The sequence below is a fragment of the Nerophis lumbriciformis genome, linkage group LG12 (genome assembly GCF_033978685.3).
Source record: "Nerophis lumbriciformis linkage group LG12, RoL_Nlum_v2.1, whole genome shotgun sequence".
Lineage (NCBI taxonomy): Eukaryota > Metazoa > Chordata > Actinopteri > Syngnathiformes > Syngnathidae > Nerophis > Nerophis lumbriciformis.
This window is the reverse complement of record NC_084559.2, coordinates 15,867,406-15,876,535: the sequence shown is the minus strand read 5'-3', so window position 1 is coordinate 15,876,535 and position 9,130 is coordinate 15,867,406.

The window sequence follows — 9,130 nt, the reverse complement described above, 5'->3', positions numbered from 1 at the left end:
CTCGCTACTCGCTACTAATTTTTATCGATCTGTCAATGCACGCTTTGTTTGTTTTGGTCTGTCAGACAGACCTTCAAAGTGCCTGCGTTACTGGTGACGTTTCACTTCGTTCCACCAATCAGATGCAGTCACTGGTGACGTTGGACCAATCAAACAGAGACAGGCGGTCACATGACCTGACTTAAACAAGTTGAAAAACTTATTGGGGTGTTACCATTTAGTGGTCAATTGTACGGAATATGTACTGTACTGTGCAATCTAATCATAAAAGTTCCAATCAATCAATCAAAAGTGTGAAGGAAAAAATATACTTTTTTTATTTCAACCGTACATCCCGTCAAAAGCCTCAAGACTGACCGCACATGAGGACGTTCCTGTCTTCACAATAAAAGTGCCGCTCCATCGCGCCTGCGCTTTCAAAACAAGAGTCTCCGAAAGCCAGCGCAAACAAGCTAGCAAGCTACGGAGTTTGACGCCAATATATTTCTTGTAAAGTGTATAAAAACGAATATGGAAGCTGGACAAATAAGGTGCCAAAAACCAACCACTTTCATGTGGTATTAGACAGAAAGGAGGAACTTTTTTTCTCCTCCATTTGAAAACGTGGACGTTATCATCACTACTGTCTGATTATAATCAACGCAAGTCATCAGAATCAGGTAATACACCAACTTATATTCTAGTCTGCATGAAAGAAAGGAATCTATATGTTAAACATGCATGTATATTCATTAAAACATCTTTAACATGTAAACAAAAACAGCAAAATAAATACATATAAATTATATACTGTATATATCAATGTATATGTATGTATATGTGTGTATATATATATATATATATATATATATATATATATATATGTGTGTGTGTGTGTGTATGTTACTCATCAGTTACTCAGTACTTGAGTAGTTTTTTCACAACATACTTTTTACTTTTACTCAAGTAAATATTTGGGTGACTACTCCTTACTTTTACTTGAGTAATAAATCTCTAAAGTAACAGTACTCTTACTTGAGTACAATTTCTGGCTACTCTACCCACCTCTGCTTACAACTATACCTAATATATAAAGGGGTGGAAAAGTGACTATTACCTGCAAGGCAAACATTAGCTAACCAGAAGGCAATAACAATGTAAACAAAAAACACCTGCTTAAAAGATCTAATACAAATGTCCCTGAGGAATGTAAGGTGGGAGTACTGTAATTACCTAACGTTACATTATTATTTTCCATAACAATTTAGCCCCCTCCACAATATTAACCCGACGTTAAAACAGAACTAGCTATTTATTGATTAGCAATTGCCGAATCATGTAACATTAGCTTAATGCTAAAAAGCCAGTTTACTATCACATTCTGTAACAGACAAATCATTTCATGTAGGCTAACGTTACGTACCTGCTACCTCTGTCTTTTCTCGTTTCTCCTCCTCTTCTTTTCTCTTGTTTCTTCCCTGGGCACCTGACAGTTTTGGCCGTTTTGACATCTTGTGTTGATTTTTTGATGTGGTGACGTCCAAAAAGAGTCATGATACGGGAAGGGAAGGGGTGGGTAATGTTGTAACAAATAATATTTCTATTAAATAGGCTTTACTTTGCATTTTAATTAACGTGGGATTATTTTTTGTATTTAGAAATAATAGTACCAACTTTTTTTTTTCTCTCCAACATTTGTGGCACTGGCGTGGCGCCCCCTGATGGACGGCGCCCTTAGCATTTGCCTATACGGCCTATGCCACGGGCCGGCCCTGCCGCCGCCTCTTTGAGCTGTAATTTGACCCCCTTAACATGCTTCAAAACTCACCAAATGGACACACACATCAGGACTGGCGAAAATTGTGATCTAATCAAAAAAACCAAACCCCAAAACTCAAAATTGCGCTCTAGTGCCCCCTAGGAAGAAAACACAGACAAAACTGCCTGTAACTCCTAGTAGGAATGTCGTAGAGACATGGAACAAAAACCTCTATATTTCATACACTGACAACCCCCAGCAAAAATCAACAGGAAGTTTGCAATTCCCCCTTCAAAACAAAAGTTGTGTAAAAACAGTCACCTTTTTTCAAACCTTATCTCCTGAGTGTCATGATCCGTGGTCGGATCATGTTTTGTTTAGTTATGTTTGGTTAGTTTTGGACTCCTTTAGTTATTGCTTGTGCACCTGTGAGTTTGTTTCGTCACCATGGTTACTTATTATTTTCACCTGCCGCTTGTGTTCCCGACGCGCACCTGTTTTCCATCACTGACACTATTTAAGCCTGCCTTTCTGTTCACTCGTCCTGTGCTCCTTGTTTGCGGTAAGCTACAATCACGTTGGTTTGTTTTCATGTTCCTGAGTCCTGTGCTAAGTTTAGCCTTAGCTTCCCGTGCGTTCGGCACGCTTTTCTTTTGCTTGTTTTTCTGTTTGCCTATGATTTATGTAATTAAATCATCTCTTACCTTCACGTCTTTGTCCGGAGTGTCCGTGTTGTGCACTGAAGGAACGATCCCGCATGAATATGCGACCCCCACGTGACACTGAGCGCGTTTGTCGTGTCGGCTTCAAATTAGCACAGGAGAGAGATTGAACCCTTCTGATTAAAAGTTGATGAAAGAGTTTTAATTATTGCTCCGGTTTGGATTTTATGAGCCCTCAAAGTCGGTCCCGTCCATTGCTGCTTGCAGCTTTTATTTTTTTTTATTTTGCATGTTTGGTTTAAGAATTATGATGGAACACATTTTTATTGCTTTTTTCGCATTATCTCAGAATTTAAAGAACATTACTGTCATATTGAGTAAAAAAATACTTTTTGTGTTTGCAAGCCTTAAAAATGTCATGACTTGGTCCTGGGTGTTTGCTTTTCCGGAATGCAACGGAAAGTTGGCTCGGGCGAGACGGGAATGCAAATACATGATTTATTTAATATATCAAAATAAAGTACAAACGAAAAGCGCACACAGTGGCGGAGAACAAATTATGAAACCAAAAGACTATAGCAAAAAAAAAGTACAAACGAAAAGTGCGCACAGCGGCAGAGAACAAACTATGAAACCAAAAGACTATAGCATTAATAAACAAAACTTACTTGGCATGGACTAAAAGGAGCAGCATGAACGATGGACATGAAATCAAGTGTCAGAAATGTGCAGAGCATAATTGTGGGATGTCACCAGAAAGACAAACTGAAAACAATGAACTTAAATACTACAGACATGATTAACGAAAACAGGTGCGTGACTCAAAACGTGAAACAGGTGCGTGACGTGACAGGTGAAAACGAATGGTTGCTATGGTGACAAAACAAAAGTGCACAGAAAGTCCAAAAACAAAACCGAACATGACCAAAACAAAAACATGATCACACAGACATGACAAAAAAAGCATACGTTTCGAGTAAAAATCACAATAATTATTTATTATTATTTATTTCAGGCATTATTAGTCATTTTTCATGTGTAGTTTAGGAGTTATGTATAAATAACTGTCATATTGAGTGTGGCAGTTATACTGTCATATTGAGTAAAAAAAACTAACTTGTGTCTTTGCAAACCTTACAAAAGAAAATGTTTTTAGTAAAAGTCACAAAGATACATTTTTTCACGTATTATTAGACATTTTTCATGTGTGGTTTAAGAGTTATGTTTAAATAACTGTCATATTGAGTGTGGCAGTTATACTGCCATTATGTGTAAAACCTAATTTTTGTATTTGCAAACCTTTCAAAAACAACTGATTCTAGTAAAACTCGCATGGATACAATATTACAGGCATTTTTAGACATAATGCATGTTTGGTTTTGGAGTTATGTTTATATAACTTTCATATTTAGTATGACAGTTATATGACGATTGTCGTTTTTTTACTCAATATGACAGTTACTGTCATATTGAGTAAAAAAACGACAATCGTCATTTCCTGTAAGTGCGTAACGCCATCAAATTACTATTATTATTTTAATTTTTTATTAAACAAAAAACATACATTTATAATTCACACAAAAGTCAAAAGGCACTTTCAAGGAAAGAAAACAAAAGCAAATACAACATTATCCTGTTATATCTCACATTCTATATTGTGTCTCACTTAGACCTATATTTCATACACTGACAACCCCCAGCAAAAATCAACAGGAAGTTTGCAATTCCCCCTTCAAAACAAAAGTTGTGTAAAAACAGTCACCTTTTTTCAAACCTTATCTCCTCTGAGCGCGTTTGTCGTGTCGGCTTCAAATTAGCACAGGAGAGAGATTGAACCCTTCTGATTAAAAGTTAAGAGTTTTAATTACTGCTCCGGTTTGGATTTTATGAGCCCTCAAAGTCGGTCCCGTCCATTGCTGCTTGCAGCTTTAATTTTTTTTATTTTTTTTTATTTTGCATGTTTGGTTTAAGAATTATGATGGAACCCATTTGTATTGCTTTTTTCGCATTATCTCAGAATTTTAAGAACATTACTGTCATATTGAGTAAAACAATACTTTTTGTGTTTGCAAGCCTTAAAAAAGCATACGTTTCGAGTAAAAATCACAGTAATTATTTATTATTATTTATTTCAGGCATTATTAGTCATTTTTCATGTGTAGTTTAGGAGTTATGTTTAAATAACTGTCCTATTGAGTGTGGCAGTTATACTGTCATATTGTGTAAAAAAAAACTAACTTGTGTCTTTGCAAACCTTACAAAAGAAAATGTTTCTAGTAAAAGTTACAAAGATACATTTTTTCACGTATTATTAGACATTTTTCATGTGTGGTTTAGGAGTTATGTTTAAATAACTGTCCTATTGAGTGTGGCAGTTATACTGTCATATTGAGTAAAAAAAACTAACTTGTCTCTTTGCAAACCTTACAAAAGAAAATGTTTCTAGTAAAACTCACAAAGATACATTTTTTCACGTATTATTAGACATTTTTCATGTGTGGTTTAGGAGTTATGTTTGAATAACTGTCATATTGAGTGTGGCAGTTATACTGCCATTATGTGTAAAACCTAATTTTTGTATTTGCAAACCTTACAAAAACAACTGATTCTAGTAAAACTCACATAGATAGATAGAGATCAAATTACTATTATTATTTTAATTTTTTATTAAACAAAAAAACATACATTTATAATTCACACAAAAGTCAAAAGGCACTTTCAAGGAAAGAAAACAAAAGCAAATACAACATTATCCTGTTATATCTCACATTCTATATTGTGTTTTGGAAAAAGGTTGTCATAAACGTTACTTAATTTATTTAAAAAAAGATATACAAAAGAAAACACATTTTTATGCATATGTACAGTAAATGTATTTAGTTATAAACATTCATTCACTTTCTTCTTTCCTTCATGGATCTAAACTTTACTTTTTTTTCTATATTTTATATTTATAACGCGAGTGGTTTTGATTCAATATTTAAGTATTTTTTAATTGGATTGTTTTTTTTCTTTGTTTTACCGTTATTGCCCCATTTGAAAGGAAAAACAGAGGAAGCAGATACAATTGCGACAATCATCATTTCCGGTAAAAGCCCAACACCATCAAATTATTATTTTTTTTAATTTTTTTTAGTATTTAAAAATGTGTTTTTATTAAACAACAAACATACTTTTATAATTCACACAAAAGTCAAGGCACTTTCAACTTCAAGGAAAGAAAACAAAAGCAAATACAACATTATCCTGTTATATCTCACATTCTATATTCCATCCATCCATCCATTTTTCTGCCGCTTGTCCCTTTTGGGGTGGCGGGGGGTGCTGGAGCCTATCTCAGGATGCATTGTGTTTTGGAAAAATGTTGTCATAAACGTTACTTAATTCATATTTTTTTTTAAATACAAAAGAAAACACATTTTTATGCATATGGAAATGTATTTAGTTATAAACATTCACTTTCTTCTTTCCTTCATGGATCTAAACTTTACTTTTTTTCCTATATTTTATATTTATAACAAGTGGTTTTGATTCAATATTTATGTATTTATTAATTTGATTGTTTTCTTTCTTTGTTTTACCGTTATTGTCCATTTGAAAGAAAAACAGAGGAAGCAGATAGAATTGCGACAATAGTCATTTTCCAGTAAAAGCCCACACCATCAAATTATTATTATTTTTTGTCTTTTTTTTAGTTATTTAAACATTTTTTTATAATTCACACAAAAGTCAAGGCACGTTCCACACCTAGGAAAGAACATAAAAGCAAATACAGATGGCAAATACAACATTATCCTGTTATATCTCACATTCTATATTCCATCTATCCATCCATTTTCTACCGCTTGTCCCTTTTGGGGTGGCGGGGGGTGCTGGAGCCTATCTCAGCTGTATTGTGTTTTGGAAAAATTTTGTCATAAACGACAATTTATTTAAAAAAATATATATACAAAAGAAAACACACTTCAAAATAAAGCCGCTGCTCCTCCACATGGAGAGGAGCCAGATGAGGTGGTTCGGGCATCTGGTCAGGATGCCACCCGATCGCCTCCCTAGGGAGGTGTTTAGGGCACGTCCGACCGGTAGAAGGCCAGGGGGAAGACCCAGGACATGTTGGGAAGACTATGTCTCCCGGCTGGCCTGGGAACGCCTCGGGATCCCCCAGGAGGAGCTGGACGAAGTGGCTGGGGAGAGGGAAGTCTGGGCTTCCCTGCTTAGGCTGCTGCCCCCGCGACCCGACCTCGGATAAGCGGAAGAAGATGGATGGATTACAGGAAAAATTGCTTCGGTTTTTGCATGATTCAGTTTTTGTTCGCACCTTTGAAATGGTTTACAAGGTACCATTGTATCACTAAATTACACATTCCCCAAACAGACTGACATGTTAAATGTTCCTGATGCCCAATGAACATTCTGAGTGAATAATTAGCATTAAAAGCACAATAATTGATTTAAAAAAAACACAATTTACCACATCAATTTATTAGTCATCAAAATACAAGTGCATATGTTTTTTTTAATTCGCAAAGAACTGTGGCACCTCTGATGCTAAGACACACTTGAGTGGTTGTACACTTTCAATGTGGCCAAGGATATGGTTGGTGAAACAATTACATGTGTTATACTAACAAATCACAACTAAGTCTCAAAAGCGAAAAAGGAAATAAAACTCCATCTTCTGGAAAACTCATTTCTTCAAAAGTACCAAATCCTGGAAAAAAGAAAAGTCTTAATTTGGCAACGTTTAACAAAATCAATGACCGAAGAAAAACAATTGCACTGATCTAGGGGAGTTAGAAAAGTGGTTATAGCACTACACTGATCCCAAGTGGAATTGTACTAAAATATTTGACCAGACGAGGGCAGTATACAACATCAATCTATGAGCAAGGCACCTGCTTCCCCACCCAGTACTGAGAACATTGCACAATACTTACTACAAATCATACACAATTCACCATATTAACTAACATTAGGTGTATTCAACAAGGACATTCCATTGGTCATCCAAAAGTTGTTTTAGACAAGACATCTTTGCAAAAGTACCCTTGACAGTGTGCTAAAGAGACTTCAGACTGTACAAAATGCGTCCAGTGCACCCAGAACAGCCCATATCACCCCCATTTTATCCAGTCTTCATTGGCTTCCAGTTAAATTCCGCATTGAGTTTAAGATTTTAGTCCGAACATTCTGTGCGTTGCATGGTGGGGCCCCTCAGTACATCACTGACTTGCTATGCCCCTACTCTTCAGGGCACAGCCTCCGGTCTTCAGGCCGGGGTCTTCTAAAGATCCCTAAAACTGGTTTTAAAACCCGTGGAGACCTGGCATTCCAGGCTATAGCTCCCAGACTCTGGAACAATTTGTACCAGTCCCTCCGTGATCTTGACTGTGTTGAAACTTTTAAGAAACGTTTGAAAGTACATCACTGACTCGCTATGCCCCTACTCTTCAGGGCACAGCCTCCGGTCTTCAGGCCGGGGTCTTCTAAAGATCCCTAAAACTGGTTTTAAAACCCGTGGAGACCTGGCATTCCAGGCTATAGCTCCCAGACTCTGGAACAATTTGTACCAGTCCCTCCGTGATCTTGACTGTGTTGAAACTTTTAAGAAACATTTGAAAGTACATCACTGACTTGCTATGCCCATACTCTTCAGGGCACAGCCTCCGGTCTTCAGGCCGGGGTCTTCTAAAGATCCCCAAAACTCATTTTAAAACCCGTGGAGACCTGGCATTCCAGGCTGTAGCTCCCAGACTCTGGAACAATTTGTACCAGTCCCTCTGTGATTTTGACTGTGTTGAAACTTTTAAGAAACATTTGAAAACTTCTCTTTTTAGTAAAGCTTTTAGTTAATGCACCTTTTAACTACCATTTTTAATCCACGTTGTGTCCTTTTGATGTTGCCCCTGTTTTAATTGAATTGTTTTACTTCACCTATGTTTTGTGATTTTATATGTGAAAAGTTAAGTTAAGGTTAAAGTACCAATGATTGTCACACACACTAGGTGTGGCGAAATAATTCTTCGCATTTGACCCATCACCCTTGATCACCCCCTGGGAGGTGAAGGGAATCAATTTTGGTGATTTAACCCCCAATTCCAACCCTTGATGCTGAGTGCCAAGCAGGGAGGTAATGGGTCCCATTTTTATAGTCTTCGGTATGACTCGGCCGGGGTTTGAACTCACAACCTACCGATCTCAGGGCGGACACTAACCACTAGGCCACTTAGGCGCGCTTTATGAATAAAATATACTTCCTTACAGAAAGGATTTGCCACAGAATCACAATACCCTAGTGTGGAAGACTTGCTCTTCCGGGTTCTTCAGACCACCAATTACGGACATGACCGCCTCGTTCATCTTTCTGAACAATGATTTATTTTGTTTTTTGCCCAACCAGTCTACATGTGCTTTGTGGACTTGGAGAAGGCATTCGACCGTGTCCCTCGGGAAGTCCTGTGGGGAGTGCTCAGAGAGTATGGGGTATCGGACTGTCTGATTTTGGCGGTCCGCTCCCTGTATGATCAGTGTCAGAGCTTGGTCCGCATTGCCGGCAGTAAGTCGGACACGTTTCCAGTGAGGGTTGGACTCCGCCAAGGCTGCCCTTTGTCACCGATTCTGTTCATAACTTTTATGGACAGAATTTCTAGGCGCAGTCAAGGCGTTGAGGGGATCCGGTTTGGTGGCTGCAGGATTAGGTCTCTGCTTTTTACAGATGATGTGGTCCTGA